Source organism: Beta vulgaris, chromosome 3, assembly GCF_026745355.1.
Source record: "Beta vulgaris subsp. vulgaris cultivar EL10 chromosome 3, EL10.2, whole genome shotgun sequence".
Classification (NCBI taxonomy): Eukaryota; Viridiplantae; Streptophyta; class Magnoliopsida; order Caryophyllales; family Amaranthaceae; genus Beta; species Beta vulgaris.
This window is the reverse complement of record NC_079204.1, coordinates 29,095,078-29,115,733: the sequence shown is the minus strand read 5'-3', so window position 1 is coordinate 29,115,733 and position 20,656 is coordinate 29,095,078. Positions and strand designations below refer to the sequence as shown.

Here is a 20,656-nt window from a genome sequence, read left to right as displayed (position 1 = left end):
ACTTAGAGCATTTCAGTATCATCCAAGGTGTAAATCTCTAAAGTTGACTCATCTAGCTTTTGCTGATGACATTATTCTGTGTTGTGGTGGTGATTTCCAATCCATATATAAGCTACTCCAGGCTTTTAAACTCTTCTCTCAATCATCAGGTTTGTGTGTAAATGAGAAAAAAAATCAGACTCCTACACTGCAAATGTAGAAGGAACGGTTATACAGAGAATTAAAGAGGTGTCTGGTTTTAACCACAGTAGGTTGCCTTTCGAATATCTAGGGGTCCCCATATGTGCTAGAAGGATTGGGGTTGCTGAGTATGAAACTCTTCTGGCAAATATGTGTGCAAGGATCAAAGCTTGGAGTAGCAGGAATATCTCCTATGCAGGGAGAGTCCAGTTGGTCAATTCAGTGTTGATGAGCATTCATATATATTGGGCTCAAGTGTTTATGTTGCCTAACACTGTGCTGAGGGACATTGAGAAGATATGTAGAGCATTTCTATGGTCTGGGTCATACTTTAGTGGTGCCCCTGGGAGTATTCGGTGGGAGAAAGTGTGCAATCCTAAGTTAACAAGAGGGCTTGGATTCAGGAGAATCAAGGAATGGAACATAGCCGCACTTGCTAAGTATGTGTGGGCCATTGCAACAAAGCAAGATAACTTGTGGATTAAATGGGTGCATGCAGTGTATGTCAAAGATGAGGGGTAGTGGAGGTACAATCCTCCAAGAATTGTTCTTGGTACTGGAAACAACTATGTAATGTTAAAGAGGTTATGAAGCTTCACTACATTGAAGATGAAATGCAGCATATGACTTAATTCAAAGTAAAAGAGGTGTACAATCAACTCATATGGGAAAGGGAGATGGTTTACTGGGATAAACTGATATGGAATAGGCTGGCAGTGCCTAAGCATAGAGTGATTAGCTGGCTAGCTATTCAAGGCAAACTTAAGACAGCAGATAGACTAAGTCAAATGGGAGTCATAACTGACACTCAGTGTAAATTTTGCAGTGCACATACAAAGAGTCACCAAAATCTGTTTTTTCAGTGCTCATATGTAAAGAGAATTATGAATTATGTTTTTGAGTGGCTGGGATTTAAATGAAGTCAAGATCAATTGGTTAGAGTGTTGATGATGCTGAATAGAAGAAGGGGGAAGTCCAGACTACAAAAGCAGATCTAAGCAGCAGTGTTCATAGCTAGTGTCTACCATGTATGGTGGGCGAGGAATGAGGTTCTTTGGAATATGGTGGTGTAGAGACCAGAGAAGATATATAGAATGATTAGAGAGTGTATAGTCATGCAAATTTCTAGTATAATGCCTAGGAAGATATCTAGTAAAGATATTGCTTGGTGGGAAAATGTAATGCATAAAATTGTACAGTGTGTATAGCTTATAGCTAAATAGTGTAGCTTGCGTTGTGTGGAGGAGTCCAACCTAGTTGGTTTGCTCCCCTAGGTTAGCTGTTGGTTGTAATGGTGTTTTTGGTGATAATACTACTCTTACTTACTTAGCAAAAAAAAAAGAAAAAAAAAAAAAAAAAAAAAAAAAAAAAAAAAAACTACAAATCTGGTTAGTAAAAGAAGAAAAACAAACTACTCTATCTTTCACTAAAGACATTATCTAGCCAAATTGCTGTCATTTTGATGTTTTGGAATAATTTACACATTTCATTTTTAGGGTTGAGAGGTTTGAAATCACATCGAAACTAAAATCCAATTTTTGTTTCTCATGATATAGTATTACATACAATCCTCATCACATTTGCTATTCATTTGTCAGTTTAACTAGCAAGAAGATACACACTATCTTTAATCATATAATGTTCCCTATCCATCTTTGACGTCTTCCTTAATCTTTTTGCCAAAATAAAAAGGTTATATGTATATTATGAGAAAGAGTGAGTATAATCTATCTTAAAAGACAACTTGAAAAGTTAACTTTAACAAAAGGCTAATTTCTATCATCTATACTAAATTAATACATGGACCACTATAAATATGTAATATTAAAATACTTCTTCACCTAACACCACTTTTTACCGAGGTTGAAATTGGTTAAATAGTGGTGGTGAAGTGGGAGTTTGGAGGTGTGGGAAAGTAACTAATTATGTAACAGCCCGCACTTCCGAGCTGCTAGCTAAACGCACTTAAGATACACTAATTACAATTCACGCTTAATAACCTCGAATTATATTCACTTGCAGCAGAAACATCCCTTACAGAACGATCCTGGACCTGTGGGTCAGGGCCCACAACATATCATCCTCAATAACCAAATAACAGATTACATAATATTTTACTCGAATCCCAAAATAATATAATACTTAAATATCAAATGAGAACTTAATATTCAACAACTTATATTCTAAATATAACTTTGAATCATTAATTTAATATCTATCTCTTAACTGAAACTCTTTCTCTTGATTCATCCAGAAATCCAAACATACACCTGCAAATTACAGACGAAAATACAAAACAAAAACAAAACTAAAATGAGCGAAAACTCAGTAACTTTACTTCAGCCCGTCAAAACGGTTTTGGTTCGTAAACATTTTTCATATCAGAAACAACTTAGTAATTGTTCGGAATAATTCATCTTTTAAATATATCGCTGGCATAGCTTAATCACATTACATAAATCGCTGGCAAGTACAGGCTTATAACATAACTTAACATAATATTCGACCTTATCTGGTCTTTACTCATATACGAATCATTTTACTCCACCTGTACCTTGCCCACTCTTCATCTCAGTTCATAAACTAAGCCAGCTAAACCATTTCGAAAACGTTTCCCCATTTTTATACTCAAATCACATTTCTAAAATACTTTATAGTTTCCGAACAATTCCAATAACATAACAAAAGTATTATTCTTTCATAACCATCAAATATCAATTCACAATTAACTTATAAATATGCATCATCTATAACCATGGCCATGACTATAATTGATAATGATATCAAAAATACAACAAACAAACGAGCATTTAAATAAATTTTGCTGAACATAAAGGTTACCTCAACTCAAGAACAATTATTTGCAATCTCCATGAACATTTATGATAATCTTGATCTTCAACTCCAACTCGAACTCCAACATAATTCACCCAACACAATAACATAATCAACAACCATTCTTCAAATAGATAATAATCAATCTTAAACCTTATGAGCTAATGATGCTTTCCTAAATGATACCAACCTTCTAATAATCCAACTCATACTATCAATCTCACATTATAACTTTCCAAAATAATTAGTTTAATCAGAACTCTAACTAGATTCTATTTTAATTTAAAAGTACTTAAAGAATCATTCAAATAGATTTTTCAAACAAGAGTAATTAACTTGGATCTGCAGATTATAGATTACTAACTTCTTAAACTATCTTGTCTTAGTCATTAAACCAAAATAAGTTTACGAACAATTTACCCAAAGTTCATACTTTCAGTTGTTGAAAAAACTAAGATTACACCATATCTAATCTTGAATTTAAGAGGCAAAACATCATCTTTTTTCTTCAACATAATAAAATTCTGAATTTGCTATTCAACAATAAGACTCAAACTGAATTTATTTATAAAATCAGAAACATAAAACCCATTTACAGGAACTTAAATTTCTTTAATCAGAGAAGAGGAGATAATAAACTTAGCTTATACTTATGAACAAAAGGAGGAAGAACATAGCAGCGATTGATTGTGCTCTGCGTCACGGTGAAAATCGCAATAAGCAGCAACGCATCAGAAATTCCAGCAATAACACCAAACTTGTAAAGGGCATAACTCATAGCTCCGATTTGAGTCTAAATTCAATAACTCAAAGAGATCTACAACTTTGATGAAGGAATAAGGACTAAAAAATGAGAGTATGTTGCCGAATTTGACGGACAGAACAAAGGAAGAAGGAGGACAATGAGTGAGAGAGAGAAAATGAGTTGGGGTTTGGGGTTTTTATTTCCTTGGAGGAAGCTAGAAGATTGACAACAAAGCAAAATGTTGGCTTTTCCATATTTAGCCACGTAAAAGAGGAAACAAAATTTTTTTTCTTTCTCTTTAAAACACTTAATTTGTTTGACAAAATACATCAAGTTATACTAAAATATCATAATTAATTTAAATCAATTAACTAGCTTTTAATTACACCTGCTTAAAAATACGGCCTGTTACAAATTAAATTTTGAAAGAGAGTGGGTGGAAGAAGAGAGATGATGTTGAAGAGGGAGGAAACAGAAAGAGGCATGTTGCTTCCATGGAAGCTCAGGTAAAGGAAGAAAGAAAAGAAAAGAGAGGAGATAAAGGAATAAATTAGTTAGGGTCATTTGGGGTTTAAATAGAGCTAATTATTATTTAATTAATATTAATTAGGTTAGTTAGGAGTTATATGGATTAATTAGGTTGATTTGGACTTAATGACTAGCGGAGTTGACAATCGTTACTCATTAAAGGTAATCTTAAGGATGGCAATGGGACATACATGCTCTTCAGGACCTAGATCCATATCCTTTTTTAGAAGTTGGATCGAGATTCACCGCAGATTCAAAGGGTCTAAAAATTAGGACCCTGTTCCAGATATTGCGAACCCTACTGATTCAAAACGGGTCCAAAAAGGATCCATCTATTATTTCTCCACCAAATCATAAATCAATACATACTAGTTTTTTGACCGGTGCAAATTGCAAGGGAAGTTTTTGGCTTTATAAATTGAAGTTTAGGAGTTTCTCCAAAAATCATGGTGGTGAATATTAACTTGTGATTTAAAATTTGATAATCATGTATTGAGGTTATTGTAAAACTGACTTATAACCCGTATATTAAGTGGCTGATGTAGCTAATATAAAGGCGGATCACGTGACCCACCTTTGAAAAAGAAAATTGAAATGGTCTTAATTATGTCAATTGCTTGCCTTAGAGGCTCAAATAAAATCACAATTCCCATACCACTGACACTCAACCATACACCCGCTTTCGCTCCCTCTTCTTGATGTTCAGCTCACCTTCTCTCCCTTGCCATCTTGCACCATATTTTGCCACCCATTGTCTACTTAGCCATGATTTTAATTTTCTCAATATGTATAAGCTTTGATACTATTAGGGTATAATTAATTATATCTAATGATTGTTTTTAGTGTTTGGTCATATCTTGTGCAAAGTCATATATATTGTTTATATCACAATCTATATTATCCTATTAACCGTTAAACCAAGAAAACCACACAAAATCAACTCCCAAAAAAATCTTTTTTTCATCTCTCTTTTATATTATGATAAGAAGATATATGACTTGGCACTTCCTTCTTAATTTTGAAATGCTTTTTTGTATTTGCTATATCCATTACCTCACTAAGAGGCTCGAAGAAAATCAGAATTTGCATCATTGATGACGCTTAATCATGCAACCACTTCCGCTCCAAACTTTCTGCGGTCTCGCTCACCCTCTTTCTCTCTTATTGCATTGCACCACCACTACACTACACCAGCTCATCCACTGGCCACCACCCACCAGAACAGAGGGGAATTCTGGCAATGTGTTTTATATTCTTATTCTCGTCATGCCCACCATATCATAAGGGAATTCAGGCAATGTGTTTTATATTCTTATTCTTGTCATGTTATTTTCTTTAATACTCCCTTTGTCTATAGAAATCCTAGTACTTTTCATTTATTTTGTCTTATAATACAATTTACACTTTTATGGCCGGAATAACCTGTCTATTCAAAGTAACTATTTAAAGTAACTTATGACTTTTCATCATATGTTTGGTCATCTTGCATTACGTGATTTTTCATTTTGTATTCGTTATGTTCTTTAGTCATAAATTTTAATTTTTTTATCATTTATTTTTGTTAGAAAGCACTAAATATGTTGATTATTTCACCCATTTTGGATAGTTTATTTGTGGATCTTATACCAAGGGTGTATGCTATGATCATAAAACTCATGTATAATATCTCTTTTCAAAATGAGATTCAATGTAGATTTTTTTTTTTTGCTAAGTAATTAAGATTCAATGTAGAAAATTACTTGAGTAATTACAGCTACACCTACATTACCATTGGCTCCAATCATGCCAGAAATCACGCCCATGGTTCTATAAAATTGACGATTTAGAAGTTAACCACTCCCATGATTTTAGACCCGTGCAAGTTATAAAGGAAACTTTTTGTTTTATAAATTTAAGATATAATGATATTTGCCCAAAAAAAATTATGATAAAAAAATATGTAACTTGTTGTGAATCTATGAAAGTGATGATTTAAAAGTTAAGAATAAAGAACAAATATATATATATATATATATATATATATATATATATATATATATATATAATATAATATTATAATATATATAATAATATATATATATTATTATAATATTATATAAGTATGAAAATGTAAATTTTTTCTATAAAATTAACATATTACTCCCTTCGTCACTTTTCTAGATATTATTCACAATTTTAGAGAATGTTCAAAATGCTTCTCAAGATATAAGAAAAAATATAGTCATGTGGGATCTTGTTTGACTCTTGTCAATGAGTACTCTATTAAAATTCAAATGTTATAATTTTTAACTAATACAATGGAAGATATTTAAGGTCAAAGAAGTGTTGCCGAAAACACGTATAGTCAAAATAGGAAGGAAAAAAGAAACCGATAGAGTACGTACTTTACATAGTTTTTGAAAAATCCCCTCAATTTTGCTCAAAATCATGATAAACTTGATGCTAACAGTAATTATGTATTAAAAACTTTATTTAAAATATGATGTCATAGTAACCTATATTTACTTTTAAAAAATTACACAAGGACATTGTAAACAATATTCGAAGCAACTATGAAACATGCATATGATGATTTTATATTTCAACTATTTTTCGAATTATTATGGTTTGGCAATTAAATAAAATAAAAATATTTTAAGAAAAACTTACCAAAATAATCGGAACTATGATCGTCTACTTTTAATAATTCCCACTATGAATTCTTTTAAAATATTGCAAATCCATGGCTTTCAAAATTGATTTGGTTACTTAAAGAAACCTATTAACTGGTTAAATGAACTATATGGCACTTAATTTGTTTTAAAAATTGATTTTATCCTATTCTTTTCGTGAATTTATTTTTCCACTTGCTTAGTATTGTCTCACCCTCTGCTTGGTTTGCACTTACCATCCTCCCTTGCTTCCCTTCTATTGTATGTTTTTTATCTCATTGATATCTTACTGTCCAAGTGCCAAATTATCTCTCTTCTTCCTTATAATTATAGTTTTGGGACCCGTGCAGAATGTATGAGAACTTTTTAGTAAATAATTTTTGTTTAAATTATTAAACAAATCACATATAATCTTTAATATAGAAGTTAAAATGTTGCAATGCATAAAAATATATTATCAACTCGCTAATAGATTTAATAGTTATCTTAGTTGGAAAAAAGTAATTACATTGAATCTTATCTAATCAAATGATTACCTTAAAATAAAGACATAAGATTAAAACAAAAAATATCATAAAAGTAATCTACATAAACAAAGTAGGTAACTATTATGAGTACTTATTAGTACATTTTGAAAATCTTCATCATATGCCACGTTAATGGTAAAAGAATTCAATCATCAGAAACAGCAAAGAACATGATTATATTGCTTAATTAATATATTTCAACAATGAACTTGAAATTATTAGTGTGGCATCATATTATAAGTCATACTTGAACCATGCGCCACAAAACTTGTAGATTATTAACAATTCTACCTTAAACTATCCATAATGAATTTATTATTCGACTATATAAAAAATTGATAACAATTGTATTATTTGACTATAAAAATATACTTTGTCATGTTAATACCGGTTTTCAGAGAGAGAGGCAACTTATTTTACCTAAACTTTTTAATCTTATTTAAACTTTTTAATCTTATCTACAATTTTATGATCTTATATTGTCAGAGATAAGACATGTTGATCCCTAGTTTTGATGATGGCAAAGGAACAAAGAAGCAAACTAATATTGGACTAACAAGTTGTTTAGGTGAATGAATTTCAATGTATCAATGAAAGGAACAAAGAGAAAACTACGTTAAAAAAAAAAAATAATCAAGTTTGGATTTTGAAGACTAAGTAAAGATTTTCAAAGATTGGATACACGAGAAGCATTGGAGCAAGAAGACAAAAGTGAGGCTTTTTGTTTCTAGTTCCAATGTAAAGGAACGAGTAAGAATGGTAAGGACCTATGGCAATTTAAAATGAGAATGAGTGTTGGTTCCTTTGTAAGCAATAGATGAATTGTCATTGTCATAATAAGTTAAAGGAACTAACTATTAAAAGGAACTAGACTTAAGATGAAGCGGTACAACAATTTAATTATGCATGTTGAGTGACTTATGCCTAGATTCTAGATAACCGTTTTATTTAAGTCAAAATCTGATTTAAGGAAAATATTTTATTTTTATCAAGAAAATAAATATCATTTTCGGTTTAATGGAAAATATTTTTGAAGATAATATTTTTGGTCAAAGGATTTTATTTTGGTTTTATTAATTAAAATATTTTTATAATTAAATTAGATTTTAGAATTACTGCTTAAGTGGTTGTTAAAATTAAGGGAGCAATAATATGTTTATCTCCCACGTTTAACAGTGATCATGTAGATCATGGGTTTAAGGAGGAACGTGTTCCTCCGGGTAAGGAACATCATGGGATAATGGTTTTATCACTAACACATGTTTTAATCCCACGTTCTAAGTTACTACCACTATAAATACTAGTGTCTAATGTTCTAATTTGTGTCTGACCAAGTCATTTAGTGAGTTTAACTAAGTAAAGTGTAAGTGCCTTTATTCTCTCATAAAAGTCATTTGTTATTCACCTTCTTACTCTAATTCCACTAAGCTATTATCGATCAATTGTATTTTGGTTTTTGGGGTAAGGGGACTTTGAGTGAAATTCTGTAAGAGAAAAGTTTTGAGTAAGCAAGTTAAAGTGAGAAAACTTCTAGTGAGTTGAGAGGGAATAGTTGTTCAGGAACTTGAGTTCAGAAACGAAATGTGTGCCCCGCAAGTAGCATTAGGTTGTAACAAAGTTGTTTGGCCTAATTAGTGAAAGAGTTGAGTTTAAAATCCCTGATGGTCGAGGTTGTTTCTTCTTGTCGGGCCCAAGAATTGTTTTCTCGTAAAAATCCCTTGTGTTCTTTTAGCTTGTTTCTTGTTTGAGTTTAAAATATCGCAAAATAAAGTTACGTTTATTTCTACACATGCAATTCACCCCCCGCCTCTTGTATTATTCCTAGTGAAATAACAATTAACATTAGAGCTAAAACTCACGAAAAATAGGAAACCCTATTGAGAAAAAAAATCCAAGGAACAATGAATACTACCGAGAAACTTGAGGAAGATTACTCTACACAAAGGCCTCCTATGTTCAATGGGAAGTTCTATTCCTACTAGTAAAACATAATGAAGATATTTATCAAGGGCGAAAACTACAAAGTAATCATTGAAGTTGGTGATTTTAAGGTAACAACTACTAATGACAAGAATGAGGCAATTCGTAAACCCTTCTCTGAATACGAAAAAGTTGATTTTAAAAAAATGGAAGTTAATGTTATGGCTGTTAAATTGTTGCATTGTGGACTTGGACCTCATGAACATAATAGGATCATGGGATGCAAATCCGCAAAGGAAATATGGGATTTACTAGAAGCAACCCATGAAGGAACTAATGAAGTCAAGAGATCTAAAATTGATTTACTCATGAATCAATATGAAGTGTTCTCCATGAAGGCTTAGGAAAACATACAAGAGATGTTTACTCATTTTACTAACATTATTAATGATTTAGCCTCTCTTGGTAAGTTTATTTCATCAGAGGAACATGTTCGAAAAGTTCTTGGAGTCTTCCTAAGGATATATGGAAGGCTAAGGCTCCTGCTTTACAAGAAACAAAAGAATTCACTAAGTTCAACTTGTTGGATCACTTATGACTCATGAGCTCCACGTTGATACTGAGTATGGTAAAAGCTCTAAGTCAAATTCCAGGGCCCTCAAAGCAGATGATGAAGATGACTGTGACTCAGAAGAAGAGGAAGCAACACTCATGGTCCAAATTTTTTGAAAGATGTATAGGAACATGAAGAATGGGAACTTCAACGGTAAAACTAAAAAGTTTTCTAACAAACTTGCTTGTCATAATGTAATACAGCTCACTTTATCAAGGAATGTCCACTTTGGGACACTGACAAGACCAAATAAAGGAACAAGGAACGCTTCACTGAAAGAAACAAGGAAAGGGAACACATATATTGTGGATCTTGATCTTGTTCCTAAAAATACATTGACATGCCTTAGTGTTATTGAAGATGATCCACTCTTATGGCTTAAGTGTCTAGGACATGCTAGCTTTTCATTACTTGACAAAATTCGATCAAAAGAGCTTGTTTTGGAATTACCATCTATGAAATTTTATATTGATCAAGTTTGTGATGCATGTGTCAAAGGGAAACATATTATATCCTCTTTTAAATCTAAAATTATTGTGAGCACCACAAAGCCATTAGAATTAATTCATATAGATTTATGTAGTTCTATGAGAATTCAAAGTAGAAGTGGAAAAAGGTATGTGTTAGTTATTGATGATGACTACTCTAGGTACACTTGGGTTATTTTTCTCTCTAGTAAAGATGAGACTTATGAAGAATTCTTTGTCTTTGCTAAAAGCGTTCAACATTTGAGTGGTCATAAATTGATGAATATTAGATCCAATCATGGTAAAGAATTTCAAAATTATAAATTTGATGACTCAAGCAGAGACCATGGCCTAGATCATAATTTCTCTACCCCTAGGACACCACAACAAAATAGGGTTGTAGAAAGGAAAAATAGAACTTTGGAGGAAATGGCTAGGACTATGCTAATTGTTAGTGAACCCTCAAGAAACTTTTGAGTTGAGGCTGTTTATACTGCTTGTCACATAATAAATCGTGCCAAGATGAGACCTATCATTAACAAAACTTCTATGAGCTTTATTTTGGAAAGAAACCCAATATTACACATTTCAGAACATTTGGTTGTAAATGTTTTGTTCAAAATAATGGAAAATATAATCTTAGAAAATTTGATGCAAGGAGTAATGAAGCAATATTCTTAGGATATTCATCACATAGTAAGGCTTCTAGAGTTTATAATAAAAGAACTACGTGCGTTGAAGAAAGTGTTCATATAATCTTTGATGAATCTAATAATTTTAATCCAAGTAAAAATGTTGATGACTTTGAGATAGGCTTAGTTCGATCAAATAAGAAAGATGCATATTCAATTAAGGAAGAAGGAATAAAAGAGGAAAGGAGCAAAGAAGATGAAAACATTCATAACAATGATGTTCTTGTTCCTCAAGATGATGGAGATGTTGTTGTTCCGATTAAGAACGAAAATGTTGAAGGAATTGATTTAACAATAGCATAAAGAGGAACAGATGAATAAGGCTCCTCATCCTCTCATGAAATTCAAGAGGAACAACCTTTTCCTATAAGGGAGTTTCAACCTAAACCTTGGAGACTTCAAAAATCACATCCAGTTGAACTCATAATAAGTGACATATCCAAAGGTACGCAAACTAGATCTCAGTTAAGGAAATTTTGTGCATTTCATGCATTCCAATCAATGATGGAACCAACTAATCATGAAGAATCCCTAATTGATTCTGATTGGGTCGCTGATATGCAAGCTGAGTTAAATGAGTTCGAAAGAAATAAGGTATGACATCTAGTTCCCTCTTCTAAACAACAAAAAGTGATTGGTCTAAAATGAGTGTTTAGGAACAAAGTAAATGAGTATGGAACAATTGTAAGGAACAAAGCTAGAATTGTAGTAAAAGGTTATAATCAACAAGAAGGAATAGATTATGAAGAAACCTTTGCTCCTGTAGCTAGATTAGAACCCATTAGAATTTTGATTGCATTTGTTGCTTACATGGGATTTAAACTATATCAAATGGATGTTAAGTGTGCATTTCTAAATGGCTATCTAAATGAAGATGTATAGCTTGACAAGGCTCTTTATGGGGTAAAGCAAACACCTAGGTCTTGGTACGAGAGATCATCTAGGTTCCTTTTAGAAAACAACTTTAAAAGAGGAAAAGTGGATAAAACTTTGTTTCTAAAATAGAAAGGAACTGACATACTTCTTGTTCAAATATATGTTGATAACATTATATTTGGAGCAACTAATGAATCATTATGCAAAGAATTCTCAAACCTTGTGAGTCATGAGTTTGAGATGAGTATAATGGGTGAGTTAAATTTCTTTCTTAGGTTACAAATTAAGCAAACTGAAAAGAGGAGTAATCATTCACCTGCAAAATTACATAAAGGAATTGTTAAAGAGCTTTGACCTTAAAAATTGAAAGATAAATCACAGTCATATGAGAACTTCAACAAGATTAGATGAAGATTCTATAGAAACAAGTGATGATCAAATAAAATATAGAGGCATGATTGGTTCACTTTTGTATCTAACTGCTAGTCGTCTAGACATGGCTTTTGGTGTTGGTTTGTGTGCTAGATTTGAAGCAATCCCAAGGAGTCTAATCTAACTGCTGTGAAGAGAATTCTTAGGTATCTAAAAGGAACAAATTATCTTGGACTTTTCTATCCAAGAAGTGATACATTCGAGTTAAGAGAATATGTTGATGCTGGCTACGCTGGAGATCTTGTAAATAGGAAAAGCACCTCGGGTATGGTTCAATTTCTTAGGCATAGTTTAGTTTCTTGGAGCACCTAGAAACAAAACTCATTTGCTTTATCCAATGCTGAAGCAGAATATGTGGCTGATGGTGCATCTTGCTCTCAAATGCGTTGGATAAAACAACAACTTTGTGACTATGGAATAATCTTTAATTGTGTTCCTATTTAAGGAAAAGATTTTATTTTTATAAAGAAAAAAAATATCCTTTTCAGTTTTATGGAAAATATTTTTGAAGATAATATTGGTAAAAGGACTTTATTTGGTTTTATTAAGTAGAATATTTTTATAATTAAATCAGATTTTTAGAATTACTGTTTACGTGATTGCTAAAATTAAGGGAGCAGTGACATGTTTATCTTCCACATTTAACAGTGATTATGTAGATCATGGATTTAAGGAGGAATGTGTTCCTCCGGGTAAGGAACATCATAGGATAATGGTTTTATCACTAACACATGTTTTAATCCCACGTTCTAACTTACTATCACTATAAATACTAGTGTCTAATTTAGTTCCAATTTGTGTCTGACCAAGTGATTTAGTGAGTTAAACTAAGTAAAGTGTCAGTGCCTTCATTCTTTCACAAAAACCATTTGTTATTCACCTTCTTACTCTAATTCCACTAAGCTATTATTGATCAATTATATTTTGGTTTTAGAGGTAAGGGGACTTTGAGTGAAGTCCTGTAAGAGAAAAGTTTTGAGTGAAGCAAGTTAAAGTGAGAAAACTTTAAGTGAAGTTGAGAGGAACAACTGTTAAAGGAACAGTTGTTCAGGAACTTGAGTTTAGGAACTCAAGGTGTGCCCTGTAAGTAGAATTAGGTTGTAACAAAGTTGTTTGCCCTAATTAGTGAAAGAGTTGAGTTAAAAATTCCTAGTGGTCAAGGTTGTTTCTTCTTGTTGGGCCCAAGAATTGTTTCCTCGTAAAAATCCCTTGTGTTCCTTTAGCTTGTTTCTTGTTTAAGTTTAAAATTCCGCAAAAAGTTACATTTATTTCTACACATACAATTCACCCCCCCCCCCCTCTTGTATTGTTTCTAGTGAAATAACAAGACAAAATAAGTTGAAGTAATCAGACCCTTATGTGTGTCTTACCATTTCTTTAACTTAATATTGACCATCTTCTTGACCACCCAACCACAACCTAACCACCTAACCAGAATTGCAACCATAACCTTCCATTCGACACCGCAACTCGGCCCGGCCAGGCGACCACAACAACCCAACTCGACCAACGCAAGCAGACCCGATACCTCCACTCGCACCCTCAATCAATCCACCATTCATCGCCTAAACCATCACTTACGGCACATATCCTAGAAAAAAGAAAGAAGAGCGACGAAAGGGTGAGAAATCAATGCGCCGGGAAGGGGAGGGAGAGATACAAGGCGCAGGGAGGGATGGGGGAGATCGACGTGCAATGAAGGGGAGGGGGAGATGTGACGTGCAAGCTAAGGAGGAGGGAAGGGGAGATGTGACTTGCAGGGAGGGAGAGGAGATCATCGTGGCGCGGCGGCGTTTCAGGGTATGGAGAGGAGGCCACATTTCAGGTGTCAGATGTGGTGGTGGTGGTGGTGCTATGGTGGAAGATGGTAAGAGAAGGAAGAAAGAGGAATGATATTTACCAACCAAATATCACTTTTAATTTAAGGATTTTGCTTTCCTTTTCCCCTTCTATCGCTTTCTTGATTCCATTCCCTTTAACCCATAACAACCAAACGCACCCTTAGTACATCATGGAAATGAATTTCATTTAGAAAAAAAAGAAAAGCAAATAACCGGAGAAAAAAAAAGAGAAAACCAAATGTCTACAACTCTTGTGGCATGTGGTTTCCCTAGAACCTAGAATCATCTCTCCCTCCTCATAAAGAAAAATTCCACCTTAAGCTTGAATACTTAAAAATCCCAATTTCATTTAGAATCTATCTCCTTTGTTATTATTGATCAAGAGAACATCACCGTATGTGCTGTTATGCATGTTTATTTCTCACTCCTCTAGTCTGCATCGGACGCTGGTGATGTTGTGATACTATCCACTTGAAATTTTCTGGTGGTGCCACAAGTGTGAGATGAAGTGGAGGTCAGTTGTAGGTCAATTAGTTGCGTGCGACTCTCTCTATTTGGCTTTCTCTCTCCTCATTAGTCCTCAACTCCCATTTTATTTCTCCAAATTATTCTTTTCACTCATTATTTGCTTGCTTTTTGAGGTACTTTTTTTAATTGATCATTAAGGAAATGTCTATGGGGAATAGATTGCTTACATTGTGGGATTTATATTCTTTCCTAAAATGAAGATTCTAATTGATTTTCTTAGAAATTAATTGCTGGAAATTAGGCAATTATACCAAAATCTAGCTAAGTGATTTGGATTCAACTTTTCTAAAATCTCGGTTTCTTTTCTCACTGCAGAGAATTATTTTGACACGTGGCATTGTTCGGTTTCCGTGCTTTGTCGTTCATTCTCATGTCTTCTTTCACAATTGATCGCCACGTAGGATAATTTTTTCTTGTTTTACTAGTATATGTGATATGGTATGATATGATGATTATCTAAAAAATGCAAAATCTGATACTACTCCTAAAGAAGACTTATATAACAAAATTCATAGTTCATCCCCATATTCGGATCAAACACAACTAACATTCAGTTCTAACATTAGCACTCATTAAACTAAAAAATGAATATAATTAAGAAAAAGAAGAGGTAAACTTCATATTATAGATTTATATATAACCCAAAGCAACTAAAAGAAAATGAAAACTTGTACCAAAAATAACCCCCAAGGAAGAAGAAGAAGGGAAGAAGAGAGAGAGAGGATAGGGAGTGACTGAGTAACTGGCTAGAGCTTGGTATGGCTTTGCTGGTGGCAAGGTGGCATACTGATGGTGCGATCTTGCTTGGTTGGTGCCGTCTTGCTTGGCTGATGGTGTGGTGGTTGTCTTAGGGAGTGAGATATGGCAAGTGGGGTTGCTGAGAGAGAAGCCAGGGAGCGGCGAGTGGTTAATGGTTGCGATGGGGAAGGCCTAGTAGTCACTGGTGACTTCTATAGAGAGAGAAGGGGAGGGCATGACTTGTGAGAGTGAAGGGGAAAAGGGAAGGCTTGAGAGAGAAGGGGAAGGAGTTAGCGTTTTAGGCGTGCTGTGATAAAATGAATGATACGGTTAGAGTTAGGCGTACTTAGAGAGTTAACACCCTACTATGCCAACTAGTTCTTTTTAAAAAGGATTTGCGGATCCGAGTCCTGGCTCAGATCCGGCCTCGCTATCTAACGACATGACCCGGATCCAATAGGTTTGAACTTTAAAGAACCAGATCCAAAAAAGGGATCGAGGTCGTGTCCCAGGATCCATTGCCATCCCTAGGTAATCTGATGAATTTTCAAGACCTCGGGGGCACCCAACAGGCTAAAGTCGTATTACCTAATCAAAAATAACCTAAGATCCACTAACTAGTAGTCAGACAAGTCAGGATTGAATCCACAGGGAGATAACTATACTATTATATCTGAACTAATATTATATGAACTAAATCAGATGAAAATAGTTGGTTTACTGAACTAAGAAAATAATGAAATCACAAATATAAAATAAGAGAAAGACTAGGAAATGGTTCACCATGTATGTAATTCAGGATATCAAGAATGATTGAACAACTCAAAGAAATAATCTAACTAGGGCACATGGAACTAGCGCCCCGCTCAGTCGGACCCGCAAGTAAAAATTTTGTTTTCTTCCAAATCTTCTCCAAATGTTGAAATTTGGCTAAGTAAAGGCGCTCGGGCAGCTGGGGCAAGTTCCGGCGGGGTGATCATCAGCCTGCAGAAATCTTTATCTTCAAAACGCCATAACTTATTCGTATTTGTCGGAATTAGGCAATTGACCACTCGTTTTGGAAAGCTCTTGGAGTGTAGAATATAATCCAATTAAAATCACTGCATTTGGATTTGTATAACTTGAGATATGATCAAAAGAGTGTACTGCAGTCATTTTTCTACTTCTTTCACTATTTACTTTCCTTTAAAACTCTCCCAACTCAATGCTCGTGCTTTCAAAAGTACGTCATCTCTTGTAGTGATATAAATGAGTAGGAAATGTACCAAAATATGCTAATTCCTACAATGATCAACATGAAACTACAAACACAATAAAAGGAGCACATTAGTACTAAAAATAGCTCCAAAGAGCGCAATTAAGACCAATAATCAATGAGGTACGGGGTAAAAAAATCTATATAAAGTAGACATATCAAACTCCCCCAAGCTAGACTTTTTCTTATCCCTAAGCAAAGAAGCACAACATGAACATGAGCATAATTGCTTTACCCCTCGGATAGGAAATTCAGGCTCAAACATTTTCAAGCAAGCAAAATTCAAGTTCAGTTGTTCAGGTCACCCTAACCACCAATCACTCAAGAAAATAATCAAATGTGGTTGCCTTACATGAATAACATGCAAATCTTGTCTCACCAAGGTGTCACTCCTCTAATCTTTGTGGTAGGCATAATATGTGTCCAAACACTCACCAACCCAAGCACAATATCCCTTCTCGCTCACACTCTCATGTGTTTAGAAAGGTATAATATCGCTCATCCTAATCAGGTCGACTCAAATAACAAACTTATTCTTTAATTTTGGCAAATTGACTCAGTATCGATCCAGTAAACAATCAAACACGTTCTCAAGAAGTCTTTCTCAAGGTTGTAATGGGGCTCGGCTATAGGTAAGGAAATTATTTAGGGAATGTGGTGGAAAAGCCAAGAAAATGGGAGCAAAAAACACTAGTAACAGGACTAGTTGTGGCCGAAATAACTCCCATGACATCAACAACATGACCAAAACAATAACCAACTTTAAATTCTCACGAAGCATCCAATACTTGTCTCTTTCAGTATAATTTTCAACACTTGTTGAAATTTAATGAATGAAGATAATAGGGATTTTTTCAGATTTATCACTATCATTTTTCAGTTTATTATTATTCTTTTTCTCTTTCTACATAGACATTAATTATTTCCAACCAAACAACAAAATCAACCACATCATAGTATCAACCTCACGAATGCTCCCCCAAGCTAGGCTTGAGACAATGATCATTGTAAAGGCTCAAGGTGTGTAGTGTGGCTTAATATCAAAATAAAAAATTATTAGGCTTAGCAGGGCTAGGAAGGAAATTAATTCATTTATCAACTTTGAGGCTTAAAATTAAAGAAAAGAACGTCTCTATCACAAAACATGTCCAAAATCACCAAAAATCAATTAGTACGTTGCCAAAATCAAGATCAGAATGCTACGAGGAACTAACACACAAGAATAAATTGGATATGGATATAAATCCATAGGCAAATGAATCCTCCCAGTATAACCAGTTCAAGTATGCAGCCAAAGTATGCACGTTATCATCAAAATTCTCAAGATCAAGGCAGTCAAAGATCACATCACAACATCACAACATCACAATCACAAATGCCTACTATCCAGCATAGTGAGTTAAATCATTTTTTAAAGCACAATATGGGGTACAGGGAAGAAATCAATTCACTTGATATTTAACTCGTATTTTTGGTATTTTTCAACAATTTTTCAATTTTTTTTTGTGATTTTTCATTTTTTGAAAGCAATTAAATTAACTAAACTAAACTAGAAAGTAATAAAAGAGTAAAAGGAAACCAGTACTTACAGAATCCTCCCCCAAGTTGAACTTCACAATGGACTCATTGCAACAAGGGAAAGGAAATAGACATGGACATCAGTTGTCCATCAACCTGCATCCAGCAGTTTTGTAACATCTTACTTTACCACCCCTTCCAACCCGTGTTGGACCCGAATGCTAGGGTGGTGGCCCTCCTCTAGATGAACTCGATGCACATTGAAGTTGGGGCTTATTCTTGTCAAGTCATCAGTGTTATACCTAATTGCCTTCCTGTGAGTCGTCAAGACTGTTAGAAAATGATCTTACCAGCATTAGACTCTAAGACAAGCAAATCATCTAAAGTACCACAGAAGGGGGAATGGGGCATGCAATAATGGATATGGTTATCAATAACATAAACTTTATAGCATACTTCCTCTAACATTAGGCTTTTGGGGGCAGTGGTAATGCTAAAAATAATGTTCTCATCCCCCACAGTCAATGTGATTTCCCATTTTAACATCTATAACTGCTTCAGGGTGTGGAGGAAAGGTCTCCCAAGGATAATGGGTGTTTGGGTATCTTCTGCCATGTCTAATATAACAAAGTCCATAGGGATAAATAATTTACCTACTCTTACAGAACGTCCTCTAATATACCTAGGGGTATTTCATCGAACGCAACCATTTGTAGAGTAATGATAGTACATTTTAAGTCACCCACTTGCAGACAACAAGAGGCATACATTCACACTGGCACCCAAATCACATAAACCTTTACCAATAAATATGGTGCCAATGTGACAGGGGATGGAAAAACTCCCTGGATCCTTCAATTTAGGTGGACTGATTTTGCAAAAGAGCGCTGCATTCAGCAGTAAAAGCCATGATTTCCACCTCATTGAGAGTCCTTTTTTGCATAAGAAGTTCTTTTAAAAATTTAAAATAGGCAGGCAATTGATTTAATAATTCAATAAAAGGAACTGTTACATGCAGATTCTTTACCACCACTAAAAACTTACCATACTAGTGGTCAAGCTTCTCTTTGAGCATCCAATTTGGGGATGGTAGCTTGATCACCAGAGTCGCAGTTTTCTCCTTAGTCACCTTTGTAGTATTGTCTACAACTCCTTGCTTTGTCTGAGGTTCAGCATCCTCAAGCACATACTGTGGTTTCTTAGCAACTGATGATTCTAGATCTAGCATTGTCGGGGTATCGTATGACACTCCACTTCGAAGGGTAATAGCATTGGCAATGTCCCTTGGTTGCATTAGTTATGAAGGCAATGGCCCAGATGGCCTACTAGCAGAAGAGCTAGATAGCTGAGCTATATGTGACTCTAACATCTCATTGTCCCCTATAGCTTGTTCTGAGCATGCAACTTCTCACACCGAGACCTAGTATCTGCTTGAAAGGAAAGGATACCCTTTTGCATCTGCAACATGAGATTTTTGAGTTCAACAATAGCTAGGTCTGAAGAAGATTTTTGAAATCCAGGGGGAGCTTGTGGTTGTGACTGATGATATTGAAAATGAGATTGTGGTATAGACTGTTGTTGCTGGTGAGGTTGTGGATAATGTTGTTGTTGCGGATTCAAGACATTATTGCTCCTATATATGAAAGATTTGGATGATCTCGCATCCGAGGAATGTATGTATTGGAGTATGGACTCAACTGCTTGTGTTGTGACTGCAATGCATGCACTGGCTCACTAGAAGGTAGGAGAGCGGATAGTAGATGCTTGATTAGAAGCGAGTTTCTCCAGAAGTTCATACCCTTCATCAATGGCTTTATTCATGAAAAACCCACCAAAGGCTCCATCAATTATCTGTCTCGTATCTGCATCAACTCTAGTGTAGAAAATTTGACACAAATACCACTTGTAAAACCATGATGAGGACAAAGGCGTTTTAGATCCTTGAATCATTCCCAAGCTTCATAAAATGACTCTCCAGGATCTTGGGTGAAAATCACTATCTCATGACGCATATCTGTAGTCTTCTGATATGGATACCATTTGATGAGGAAAATTTTTGATAACTCTGCCCAATTGATGATGGAGGCACGCAACTTGTTATACCAAAATATAGCTTTGTCCTGCAGAGAAAAGCCAAATAGAATCATTTTCATCTCCTCAGCAGAAACACTAACTTGTTTCTGAGTAGCACAACATTGTGAAAATTGATGCAGGTGGTGGTTTGGGTCTTCAGAAGGCAAACCAGGAAATTGATTATTTTGAACCATGTTCACACATTAGATTTGATTTCAAAATTTGCATTAGCGATTG

The 20,656-nt window shown here is 34.4% G+C and overlaps 1 non-coding gene across 1 annotated transcript; it reads left to right on the top strand.

The window, feature by feature from the left end:
• The first annotated feature begins 20,254 nt into the window (after positions 1 to 20,254).
• On the top strand, positions 20,255 to 20,358 carry LOC125494058 (small nucleolar RNA R71). Its single transcript, XR_007270442.1, has one exon. It is a non-coding gene; the product is annotated as a small nucleolar RNA R71 (small nucleolar RNA).
• Positions 20,359 to 20,656: the final 298 nt, after the last annotated feature.